Source organism: Chiloscyllium plagiosum, unplaced genomic scaffold (genome assembly GCF_037043375.1).
Source record: "Chiloscyllium plagiosum isolate Xiang-an unplaced genomic scaffold, Cpla_swu_hap1 HiC_scaffold_13, whole genome shotgun sequence".
In the NCBI taxonomy this organism is placed as follows: domain Eukaryota; kingdom Metazoa; phylum Chordata; class Chondrichthyes; order Orectolobiformes; family Hemiscylliidae; genus Chiloscyllium; species Chiloscyllium plagiosum.
In genome coordinates this window covers 69490100-69504211 of record NW_028270151.1, presented here as the reverse complement: position 1 = coordinate 69504211, position 14112 = coordinate 69490100, and positions in this window count along the sequence as shown.

Below are 14112 nucleotides of genomic sequence, written 5' to 3'. Positions count from 1 at the left end.
CCCTCATCAATGTTTTTGGTAACTTGCTCAAAAAGCTCAATCAAGTTTGTGAGACAAGACCTTCCTTGCACAAAACCATGCTGACAATCTTTAATCAATTTTTGCCTCTCTAAATGTCCATAAATTCTATCTTATATAATCACTTCTGACAATTTACACAACTGAAGTCAGACTCACAGGTTTATGGTTCCTCGGTTTCTCCTTACAAACTTTCTTAAGCAAAGGTACAACATTAGCCACCCTCCAGTTTTCAGGCACGTCACCTGTAGTTATAGATGATGCAAGTATTTCTGCAAGGGTTCTCATAATTTCCTCCCTTACTTCTCACAATGTTCTGGGTTACATTTGATTCTTTAAGACCTCCCGATCTTCCTCTTCTGTACTGTGAACTGTTTTTAAAACATCAAAGTTTATTTCTCTGCATTCTCTAGACTCAATTTCTTTTGTTACAGTAAAAACTGATGTGAAATATTCATTTAATATCTTTCCTATCTCCTGAGGTTCAACACAAAGCCAACATCCTTGATCTTTAAGAGGCCCTACTTGCTCTCTGGTGACCCATTTGCCCTTAATGTGTTTGTAGAGTCTCTTTGGATTATCCTTAACCTTATCTGCCAATGGTATCTCATATTCACCCTTTGCTTCCTGATTTCTTTCCTGAGAATGTCCCTACAATCTTTATATTCTTTTATTCTTGAGTAGAACTCTATATCATTATTCATGCATTGTTCTTTAATCTTACCAGCCTTACCCTTCATTTAACAGGAACATAATGCCTCTGAACTCAAGTCACTACACACTTGAATGTGCCCTACTTGTCAGACATCATTTTATCTGCAAACAGTTTACTCCAATCAATTTTTGAAAGTTCTTGTCCATGCCATTAAAATTTACCTAATTTGAATTAAAAGCTTTCATCTTTATGGAAGGCTTTTCATCAACCATCTATTACATCTACCAGATGCGGAAAGGGAATAGGGACTCCTCAGGAAGTATGGGATTCCCAGTTGCCTTGATCAGTGTTCAGCAATTAGACTTTTGTTTTGTCTGCGTTTCTGTGTTTCGTAATTGTGGTCTGCCAAATTGAGAAGTTGTCTCGTTGGTTGGGTGGGGTGGTGGTGGTGGGGGGGTGGGGGGGGGGGGAGCGCTGGTGATGTGGGCATCAGCATTAAGCTGCAGCCAAGCTGAAGGCTACAAGGAAGAGCAGGAATACCATAGGCTGGAACAGGGGATGATTGGGGAAGTAGAATGGAGGATAAAGACTGGAATGTGGAGCTGGAGAAGGTCGGTGAGGCTGAGTGGAGGGATGAGATGGAGCTTGGAGTCTGGGAGTCTATGAGGGGTGGCATGATGGTACAGATTTGGTTGTGGGTTTGAAAGATGCTATCTCAGGATCTTTGGAAATTTTCTGCAGTGCATCTTGTGGATGGCACACCTAACCTGCACATCTTTGGACTGTGGGAGGAAATGGAGCAGCTGCAGGAAACCCACACAGACAAGGGGACAATGTGCAAACTCAACACAGACAGTCGCCCAAGGCTGGAAACAAACCCAGGTGTGGCTGCAGTGCATTGATAGTGGAGGAAGTGGATTTTTGTGGATGTGGTGCCTATCAAGTGAGCTGCTTTGTCCTGGATGGTATCAAGCTTCCGAGTGTTGTTGGAGCTGCACTCAACCAGACAAGTGGGGAGCGTTCCATCACACTCTTGTAGATAGTGGACAGGCTTTGGGGAGTCAGGAGGTGAGTTATTCACTGCAGTATTCCCAGCCTTTGGCCTGCTCTTGTACCACCATATGTTATCTTAATATTGTGAGTCCAGTTCAATTTATGGTGATAGTGGAGGATTCAGTGATAGTAACACTTCAGAGTGCCCAGGGGCAGTGGTTAGATTATGTCTGACTAGAGGTCATTGTCTGGCACTGTGTGGTGCAAATGTTACTTGTCACTTTTCAGTTCATGCTTGGATATAGAAATAGAAACAGAATCTGCTGGAGAAACTCAGTAGGTCTGAATGCATCTGTGAAGAAAGAAACAGAATTAACATTTCAGGATCAGTGACCCTTTGTCAGAACTGAAAAGAGCTGGAAAATATTCTGTTAATAGCTTTTAACAGAATATTTTCAGTGAAATATGAGTCAGACTCGAAACCTCAGGTTAACAGAAGATAGAGTGAGATTGAGGGGTAAACCATGACTTTGGCTGCCATGTAAAATGGCCAATAGCAAATCAACAGTCTATTTTACATTGTCCAAGAAGAAACTCCAAAGGAGCATAAGGTGGTTGTTTATCACTCATCATTAATATTGTTGGAAAATAATTGCCTATTGCGTGGGTTTTTAGGCTTGAGACCAGTCGATGTAATGAAATGTCCCATAGTTACTGTACAGGAAATATTCTAAAAACATGACACCAAGGCAAGTCAAGAGAGACATCATCTAATGCACAAAAGCTTGGTCAAAAGTGAAGAGTTGAAAGAGTGCTTTGGGGAAAGCAAGGTTGAGAAGTGTAGAGGAGAAGGGACGGTATTTCAAAACTTGGGGCACAGTAAGTGGAGGGTATAGCTAGCAATGGTGAAACAATGACAACTGGTGCTATGCAATAAGCCAGAGTTTGATTAGTGTACACTGTAAATGTCTAGTTGTGGGAATGGAGAACATTATAGAAATGGGGAGGAGGCAAGGGTAGTAAGTGATTTGAAAACTAAACTGAGAATTTTTAAATCAATATGTCATTTAAGTCAGTGAGCATTGGTGTGATAGTAGAAAGGCTCTTGCACGTTTATAGACAGGCAGCACAATTGTGAATGATCTCAGGTTAACAGAAGATCAAGTGAGATTGAGGAGTAAAACTTTAGCTGCCATGTAAAATGGGCAATAGCAAATCAGCAGGTTATTTTACATTGTTGGAAGGAAGTCCAATGAGATATGAGGCAGTTCCTTATTGTTCATTTTGTGCGAGGTGAATTCGACTTCTAATATCTGTTAGATTTATTATTATAGATTGTCCAGTTTATTTGAAAAACAGTAGAAGACCATTACCCAAGCAGGCTTTTAATCTGATTAACCCATGACAATATATCAAACAGACCTTTCTGTATATCAGAAACCAATTAATTTCATAAGAAAACATTGCTGCCCCATAAATCTAACATTGAAAAAAGTTTTACTTTTAAATATAAAAAAGTGATTTGATGGAAGTGGAAGATGAGATGCACTTTGCATCAGTACAATACAAAATGCTTGAGTGCATTGTGGTTGCGTTTTTGTGATTGGTTTTCAGTGCTGATAGAACTATGTTAGCCAGTTTTGTCTGTGAGCTGCTATTGTTGTGTATGATACATTGGCTATCACTTATTTTTAAATTCTATTAGAATAAAATTGCAATGCCTCTTTAATTACTGTGGCAGTGCTAACAAACCCCCGTTGCAAACTCCCAATGGCTTCTATTTCAAAACTTTTAATTTTAATTTTAGCAAAAAAATTTACAGTTTTGCAAAGTCCATGTTTAGCAGTATCTGCCCCTTCAGGTGGACATTTTAAAAAATTCAGTTAGTGGGGCGTGGGTATTGCTGGTTGGCGAGCATTTAGTTCCTGTCCCTAGTTGCCCTTGCGAAAATGATGGTGAGCTACTTTCTTGAACCACTGCAGTTCACCTGCTGTGGCTTGCCTCTCAATGCCCTTTGGTAGGGAATTCCAGGATTTTAACTCAGTGACAGTGAAGGAATGGTGATGTTTTTCCAAGGCAGAATGATGAGTGGCTTGGAGGGGAACTTGAAGTTGGTGATATTCCTATATGTCTGCTGCTCCTGTCCTTCTAGATGGAAGTGGTTGAGAGATTGGAAGTTGCTGTCTGAGGATCTTTGGTAAATTTCTGGTCGTAGTATATACTGCTGCTACTGAGCGTCGGTGGTGGAGGGAGTGAATACTTGTGGATGTTGTGCCAATTTGTCCTGGATGGTATCAAGCATCTTGAATGTTGTTGGGGCTGTATTCATCCAGGCAAGTGGAGAGTATTCCATCAACTTGTAGATGGTGGACAGGCATTGGGGAGTCAGGAGGTGAGTTACTGCAGTATTCCTAGCCTCTGACCTGCTCATGTAGTCACTGCATTTAGCAACAAAGTTGACAACTACCCACCCCCACAGTCACATTGGTGGTTCACTTTTATACTCAGTTATAGCTTGAGCCCTGATTTTGGGCAGATTTTTTGAGTCTTTTCAGATTGATCAACTGACAAAGTTAGAATTGATTTGGTATTGAATGCTATTTGAGCAAGGGTTAGAGTTACGGTTAGGGTTAAGGTACTGATGACCAAACAGAGTGACTGTATCAGGCTTGCTCCCTGCTCTGAACCTTTCCTTCCAGCCTCTAAATTGAGGCCAGGAGAAAGGCTACCTTTAAGTGGCCAATAATTACCTTCTTAAAGGCCCCCATTTGGGCAAGAACAGGCAGGCTGCCCTGGGCCCCAGCACTCAAGTAAAATTGCAGGAACATTGAGGGGGAGGAGCAGGTGAGGGTAGTGGGAGGTGACCCAGGAAATCTTATCAGCACACCCACGGCAGACCTGTCAGCGAGCAACCTCAGGTCTCAATGTGTTCATTCACTCTGTCCTTATCGTTTCCTAAAAGCAAATGCTAAGTTAACTAGCTCAAAACCCCAATGATTTCACTCTCATGTTTGTTAAGTAGCAGAGTGATACACATGATTTTCCAGTCTAAAGGAATGATTCTTGAATCAAGATGATTTTGGAAGATTATAATTTGAGCCCATATTACTCTTGGTGGCCTGTTTTTAACTTTTAAAACCATTTTTGTTTCTCTCCTCTCTTAATATATCTTATAAAATATTATTCCCCTTTGCAGTATTACTCTTGCACACATCCTAATGATTGTGAGGTGAAAAGCTTGAAAAAGTGTGTCTTTTCTCAGCAATGCAAAAGTTATGCGTTGATTTAGATGTCTCTTGCTAATTTCTTTTTATTCTCCAATTTTTAAATTTCCTGCTTTTCTGTTCTTTGTACTTTTCTGGCTTGGTAGAATTGGTTACTTTTTAAAAATGATATGCCTTTTCTTTTAGTTTTATGTTTCTCTTACCTCTAGCTGTCCATGGGCCTCTTTTTGACAAGTAAAACATTTGCTCTTTAGGGATATAAATTGGTTCTGTTCTTTTTTTAACAGCTCTCACTGATCTTCTATCATTTTTAGTATTAACAGATTTGCTTTGTTCACTGTGAATAGGCCCTGGCTCATCAATTAACGTCTATTATTGGGGAATCTACTATAGCAGAGCATTTAGAGATACCTAACATGATCAAACAGGGTCAGCACGGCTTCATGAAGAGGAATTCATGCCTGAGTTCTTTTGAGGAATAACAAACAGGATAAATAAACAGTAAGCAGTGAATATAATAGATCTGGATTTTCAGAAGGCATTTGATAGGATGCCAGACATTTGGCTACTTAATTGGATAAAAGCCCATCATGTTGGACACAGTGTATTAGCCTGGATAGAGAATTGGCAAATGAATAGAGAGCAAAAGGTTGGGATAAGTGGTCAGTTTTAGTTTGGAAATCTGTAATCAGTGAAGTACTGTGATTAATGGGTAGGGCCAAAATTATTTGCAATATATATTAATGACATAGATGAGGGAAGTGAATGTACTTTCACCAAGTTTGCAGGTGGCACAAAAATAAATCAAATGGCAAGTGGTGAGGATGACACAAAGAGTCCACAGAATGATGTAGACAAGATAAATGGGTTGGCAAAAGCTTGGTAGCTGGAGTATAATCTGGGATAATGTAAGATTATATACAATTGGCAGGAAGAATAGAGGAGTTGAATATTATTTAAAAGGAGAAAGACTGCAGAAATCTACAGCACAGAGTGTTTTGGAAGTCTTTGTGGATAAATCCCAAAAAGCTAGCTTTGAATTTCAGCAAGCGATGGGGAAGACAAGTGGAATTTTGGCGTTTATTTCAAAGGGAATAGAGAATAAAACTAGGGAGGTTTTGCAAAAACTATATAAGGTACTAGCCAGACTGGAATCCTGTGAACAGTTCTAGGCCCCATATCAAAGGAAAGCTATATGGGAGGGAGTCCAGAGAATGTTTGCTATGTTGATCCCAAGTATGGAGGGATTTTCTTATGAGGAGAGTTTGAGTAGATTGAGCTTGTATGCATTGGGATTTAGAAGAATGAGAATGACCTTATTTAAACATGCAAGATTCTTAATGACTTACGTTGAAAGATTGTTTCCCCTTGTGAGAGAATTTAAAACCAGACGGCATGAACTCAGAATAAGGCCTTGTCAATTTAAAACAGAAGTGAGGAGGAATTTATTCTCTCAGAAGGTAGTGAACTTGTAGGATTCTTTAAATAAGCAGGCTGTGGAGGCTGAGTAATTTCATATATTTAAGGTTGAGATGGATGATTTTTAATCAGAAAGAAAATCAAGGATTTTGGGTGAAAAGGCCATAGAGTAGAGTTATCAGATCGGCCATGACCTCATGGGATGACAAAGCAGACTTAATGGGCTGAATGGCCTAGTTCCGCTGCTGCATCTTGTGGTCCTTTGGTCATTGCAGTCAGTCTTACTAGGTCTAGAATCTTAATAACTGTTCATGTTTGTCCCTTTCAAACACTGAATCATGTTATTACATCAGCTCCTTGTATCTCCACATTCCTCGACCCATTACCATCAGCTGCTGTGGTTAATGGATGGTTGCATAAAGGAAACCTCAAAGGCTCTGATCGCAGGGCAAGTGTTAATGTAACTGATCATTCAGCCGTTTCATTTTGAACACTTTCTGTCCCCTTCACATTGCCATTATTGTTTGTTTCTTTTTGTGATGATATTTTTATTAGCTTTGTTTTCCTGTTTTTTTTTCAAACTTTTATGTTTCTTTTTGTCTCATTTAAAACCCGTTATTGAAATGTGGGCAACACGTCCAAGATGAATAGTTATTGGTCATTGTTATTGCCGTGGAGTAGGTGCTGATGAGGAGAAGAATGATCACATTGCTATTAGGTAGAAACTTGCAGGATTCTAACTCAGCCACTGAAAGTATGCAATTACATACTGGATGTATACTAGAAGTTCTAATAGTCAATGTTTTACTTCAGGTAATGTTGCAAATTAAGATACAATTCTGTTATGTCACTATTGTTGAAGGATCTATTGGTTATTGCACTTTCCAAAAGAAGTAAATGTTTTATTTGGTACTTTTTACCTGTAGAAATGTACACTCCAAGAAAGTAGAACTCAATAAATAATAATACTCACTCTCAACTAAACAATATGCTACATAGAAAGTGATATACTGTGGGATGATGGTACTCTGATCAGAGCTGTCTGTTATATCATACAAACTTAGGTAAGACCCTAAGACAGTCACTCTTGGGTCTGAAAAGTGCCCAGCCTACTTCAGATATCCCTCAAAAGGTAAAGGTTTGAGAAATATGTAAAGCTAACCATTTCATCCAATAGCAACGCAAATGATGGTTGCCAGTAATAAGATGCTAACGTCAAGCCCAAACGGTATTTTGCCAATCACACATTGTAATATGTTATTAAAAACTTTGGTGTTGGTGTGTTGCTATGTCTGTCAGTCATTTCTCCTGAAGGTGATGAACTGTATTAAAGAGCACAAACTTTTGGCTAGCAAGCAAGATAGCGATGTGTCCTAAACAGTTGCATGGTGGCTCAGTGGTTAGCACTGCTGTCTCACAGCACCAGAGACCCAGGTTCAATTCCAGCCTTGAGGCAACAATGTGTGCAGAGTTTCCACAGTCTCTGTGTGAGGTTCCCTGATGAAGGGCTTTTGCCTGATATGTTGATTTTCCTGCTCCTCGGATGCTGCCTGACCTGGTGTGCTTTTCCAGCACCACTCTAATCTAGACCCCAGACCAATTAGAGTCAACCTGCCTGGTTTAAGTTTTAAACAAAGCCAGGTAGTTAACTGTCGATCAGCATTATTTATTTTATTCTACATAACAGTGCCTCTACCAATCAGCACTATCTTGCATGATGAAGTAACTCTTGATTCTTACAAGAGTTAGTTTCTAGGACATTGGCACCGTGGATGAAAAAAGAACAATGCAAAATAAGGAGACGAGAGTGGCAACAAATGTTTCTGTTTCAGTACGAACTTATAGAGAAAGTCCATTACAGATGTTCCCTGTGGCAGACAATCAAGTCTGGATAATCAGGCGGAGAAATTTGAAATTTGTACGTAAAATGCTTTCCTACTGAATACTTAAAGCTCATTTTTAAAAAAAAATCCTGTAGATTTTATAATTGTCTGAAATTTTAAAAAATGATTTAAACCTAATATTATGGACTAAGCCAGACCACTCAAAACATTCTTAAGCAGGCAGCTCATATCATAACTTTGCAATTTGTTTTGGTAAGAGCAAAGGCAATTTCAGCTTTCGTAACGCCAAAGGGTCTATATCAGTTCCAAGTCATGCCATTTGATACGAAAAACACTCCGGCCACTTTTCAGAGGCTGACTAATAAGGTCGTTGCTGGATTACCGAACTGTGTGGTGTATATTGATGACCTAGTGATTTTCAGTCACTCATGGAAGGAACATTTATAGCATTTATCAGACTTGTTCAATTGACTTCGGAAGGTAGGTTTGGTGATAAACCTAGCTAAAAGAAAACTTGCCAAGGCCCAAGTCACCTCTCTGGGCCATGTTATTGGACATGGACAAATGACCCCACAGGATGCGAAAATGAGAGTAATTGGGGAGTTTCCCACACTGTTGACAAAAAAAAAGTGGGATTGAGTGAATTTTACTGAAAGTTTGTCCCAAACTTTAGCAGTGTGGCTGCTCCACTCACCAAATTTTTTAAAAGGGGCAAGAAGTTTCAGTGGACTGTCAAAAGGCAATTGACAGCCTAAACACTTGTTCACCATTGCCCCAATTTTAGCCACATCAGATTACACAAAGCCTTTCACGGTGACTATCGATGTTAGTGATGTGAGTGTAGGTGCGGTGTTCCTGCAGGAGTATGATGAGGGGATAGAAAGACCCATTGGGTATTTTTCCAGGAAGTTGAATGTTCATCATCAGAAATATTGAATGGTGGAGAAAGAGACTTTGAGCTTGGTTTTGGCATTACAACATTTCAGTATTTATATTACCAGCCATGCATCTGAGACAATTGTATACACTGATGATAACCTATTGACATTTGTGGAAACATTTAAGGACAAAAATGTCAGACTGTTTAGGTGGAGCTTGTTGTTGCAGCCATTCAATTTGGCAATTGTGCAGGTGGCAGGTCGCGAAAACGTGGTTGCCGATGCGTTATCGAGACTCGAATGTGATATGGTGTGTTTGGTGGTGGGTGTGCTGGGTCCTGAATTTGCATGTGGTTGTGCATGTTTGCATGTTTCTAGTTAATATAGTGTATGTGTGTGTTTAAACTACTAACTGGGTTTTGAAGGGTTAAAAATGAAGCCATCTTTTGGTATTGATGGTTCCTTTTTTTTAAGGGGGAAGTGCCACAAAGCTAGTCTCTTTCTTTTTAAAAGCTGTTCCTTGGCGTAAGGAGACTCTGTCCTTGATTTTATTTGGAGCAGTCATAAATCAGGCCAGGCTCCAATCAGTCTGATTTGGTACAGAGATGAAAAAGATTTTGAGAGGCCTTTTGTTTATATGTAAACAGATGAGACTTCAGGCCAAAGTGGTCATGCTTTAGAAGTGACTTGTATAATGAAAGGGGAGTGGTCAGCTCTCTAGCTGAGCTGAGCAGTTTAGTTCAGTCTTGAACTGGTGGGGAGTTCAACAGGGAGCTGAAGGATGAGGAGATATGCACTTGTGAGGGACTACTGCTAGAAAAGGTACTTGTAACAGAAATTCATGGTGAGACAAAAACTGCTCAATTATGTAAAGTGAGGCTAGAGAGTCCAGAGAAGAATGGAGAATTTGTGGTAGGAGTACTGGACAAACTCTCAGCTCCAGGAATACAATTTGTCCTTGTAAATGATATAGTTGATTCTCCGAAGGCGTGCTGCCTACTCTAGTTCAAAAGCCAGTGGAGATGCAGGCAACTGAAGCCATGGAGAATGTTTATCCAGGAATTTCCCTGATTGTGTGATCACAAGATCACAGAGGCACAAGCTGAAGCAGGAGAGGTCAAAAGGCACAGGTAAGGAAGCTGACATAGTGTTATCTGAAACTTCCTTTGATCAGATAAGTGGAACAGAGAAGGAGCAAGTAGGTAAACATGCCATTATCTTTAGCTCTGCTAAGCTGATCGAGCTACAACAGAAAGATGAGGATTTAAAACAGTTCTATCAAAAGGCATTTACACAGAAAGAAAGTGATTAACAAATGATGTCTTAATGAGGGAATGGAGACCATCACACATTCAAGCAGATGAGAAATGGGTAGAGATTCTTCAAATTGTTTTGCCAGTAGGGTACAGAAAGGAGGTGCTGCAAGTGGCACATGAGTTACCACTTGTACCACTTGGAGGTCATTTAGAGGTGAGGAAAATACAGGCTAAAATACAAAGATATTTTTACTGGTCTGGACTACACAAGGATGTAATTGAACTTTGCCAGAGGTGTCATACATGTCAGCTAATTGGAAAACCACAGGCAGTAATAAAACCTGCACCTTTAAACCCTATTCCAGCATTTGCAGAGCCTTTCACAAGAGTCTTGATTGATTGTGTAGGTCCCCTACCTCAGACAAAAAGTGGGAATAAGTATTTATTAACAATAATGGATGTGTCAACTAGATTTCCAGAGGCAATCCCAGTATGCAGAATCACAGCTAAAAGGGTTGTAGAAGGACTACTTAATTTTTTTACTAGATACAGACTGCAAATAGAGATCCAGTTAGATCAAGGATCAAACTTCACATCCAAACTATTCAAGGAGATTATGGATAACTTGGGAATAAAGCAATTCAAATCTACTGCGTACCATCAGGAATCACAGGGAGCGCTAGAGGGATGACATTAAATACTAAAGACCATGTTAAGGGCTTATGGTCAAGACTATCTAGATGATTGGGATAAGGGTGTTCCATTTGTACTTTTTGCAATCAGAGATATACTGAATGAATTGACCAAATTCAGTCCATTTGAATTAATGTTTGGGCTTGAAGTAACAGGACCAATAAAATTGATTAAGGAGAAATTAATAAGTCAGAATTCAGTGACTACCCATTTGGACTATGTGTCAAATTTTAGAGAATGATTAAATAGAGCTGGAGAGTTGGCTAGAAAGCATTTAAAAGTATCACAGGATATACTGAAACAGGAAGCGAATAAGAACTCACAAATGTGCAATTTTGCAATTGGGGATAAGGTATTGGTGTTATTTCCAGTGACAGGTAAGCCTTTTAAAACAAGGTTTAGTGGACTTTATCAAATTGAGAAGAAATTGAGTGAGGTGAATTACTTGATAAGGACTCCAGACACGAAGAAATCTCACAGAGTGTGTCATGTGAATATGGTCAAAGGTATTTTGAGTGCGAAGGAAAGCAAGAGGAGAAGGTGTTAATGATTACAGCATAGAAGGAAGAACCAAGTTCAGAGGATTCTGAATTGGACATTCCTCAAATCAAATTGGACAATGAGGAAGTTGTCAAAAATTGGGATGAATTATTGATAAACCTACAACAAGAAAATCAAAATGACCTGAAAGAGTTATTACTATCACATGGGAAGATATGCGGAAACAAACTGGGAAGTACTAACCTAATTTTGCATAATGTAGATATAGGAGAAGCTGTTCCGATTAAGCAACATCCTTATAGGCATAACCCTCTAAATTTAGCACAGGTTCAGAAGGAGATAGAGCGCATGCTCCGAGATGGCATAATACAAGTGAGTTACAGTGACTGGAACTCACCTATAGTCATGGTGCCAAAGCCAGATGGCACCCAATGGTTATGTGTGGACTATCGCAAAGTCAACGCTATTACAATGACTGATGCATATCCAATATAGAAATTGCAAGGATTGCTGGATGGTTTGAATGAAAGCAATTTGATAATATTGTGAGCATAGCTGTGGCTGACAGCAGCGGTTGCAGACAAACTGGAATACAAGGGTGGTGTACAAACAGAACTTTGCTTGGCTACAAGTAGTGGATTGGTTTGTGGACTCATGACCAGTTACCAAGGACAAAGATCTTCTGCTGCCAACAATTATGTGATTGCTTCTCTGGTAGCTGAACAACTTATGGCTGTGAATAAAATAAAGAAAAGTCTTTGGATCAGCACCAATTTTGGAAAACTCTCTGTTCTTTGCAGTGAAAGCCATTTTAAATCTAAATAAAAGTACTTTGTCTTTCCTTGCTGACAGATTTGACTTCTAGTTAATATGCCACAGATATCTTATCTGTGAATGAGCCAAATTGTGCCTTTTACAAACTAATGGAAACATCTGGTAAAAAAAAAAGACCAAGAAGCAATATTCTGATCAGAGCAGGAAGTATCTCAACAGACCCTGTGAACAAAGATCACTGAAATATTTTCCAGGTTTTCACCCCATCCATAACACCATTTTTTTGTGCATGTGTGTGTGTGTACATGTGTGTATGTACATGTATGTACGTGTACAAATATGTGTAAATGTACGTGTACAACTGCTTTAGAAGCTCAGTGCAATGTCAAGGAATTCACATCTCTTGCTTTACTAACACTCGCATGATAACTTTGCAGATTGGAGATTGAAAGGTTTTCTGTGAAGTATTGAATTTGAAAAAGGCAATGGAGTTAGGCTTAGAACTTATAAACAAACCCTATTTCTTTAAACAACAATGTAGAGGGAGAAATTAACATGGACTGATATCAGCAAGGATATTGGAGGGTCCTCTCTCTCGCTCTTCTCTCTCTCTCTCAATCTCCATCAAGCTCAGAAATTAGCTGATTACAAGCAACTTGAGACAACTATGATTTGTTGAGATCTCAAGGACATCAGCAGCTTTGCCATTATGAAGAAAACAATACAGCAGCTAAATAGACTCAAGGCTTTTCATTCTTGCAAACCAATGGATTCTTAAGATTTGTAACTGCACCTGTCTATACTGGAACCCCAATTTTGTTTGCAACCTCATAAGTTTAAGATAGTAGGGAATAAAATTCAACTTTCTTTCATTCAAACAGCCTTGGAATTGTTTTTTCTTCATTTTTGGTCTTATTAACCAAGTTTAATTGAACTGTGGTAGCTACATACAAAAATAATAAAATAAGTATTACATTTGGTGGAATTGACTGAGAGGAGATTAAAAAAAGAGAGGAGCTGTGACCCCCACCTCTTTGTTACAACAGTATACCTCACCAAATTTCACTTCATAATTCATAGTATGTTTATAACAGAAGAGAAATCCAACAATAATTAATTTTTACTTAAATCAGTATTCTTGCATTTTCTTTCTACAAGTTCCATTTGACATGAGAATAGATACCCAACTACAAGTTTTCAAATCTTTAGTTTTTCAAAAGTGATGTATTTCTCCAAGTATTAAATATGCTGCTATTGCTACACATCTGAAATTAAATTACATTATATTGACATCCACCATAAAATTGCTGATTACAAAGTTCAATTGAATTCTACTTGATCAGAAGTGTATTAATAAAAGTTATGCTTTTTGGTAATAAGGTGATAGCTTTGTCATTGCACATCAAAAAGTGGGGAAATAGAGTTCAGGTATGGATTAGTCATACCTAGTTGAATGATAAAGTAAAAACAAAAACAGAAATTGCTGGAAAAGCTCAGCAGGTCTGCCAGCATCTGTGGAGAGAAATCAGAGTTAACGTTTTGGTTCAGTGACTCTTCTTCAGGATGTTAAAGTAGGTTAGAGCAGTTTAGTAGCCTGTGTCCCTGATGTTTCTAACACTGTAGGGTATTGATCTCGAGACAATATAGCCATCAGATCCTCCACATTTGGCAACTTATTGGATGGAGTACTGTGCATGTTAGTAATTGATTTAAGGTTATTTTTTAATCTCACGTAAGAGCTTAGGGCACTGGTGGTGTGTCTGCAGTAAATGTGTTTAGCTTTCCATTGAACTCATATGTTGGTCATATCCACTTTAAATAGCTGGCCGGTTTCGAGGATATTTGGTGAGCATGTTG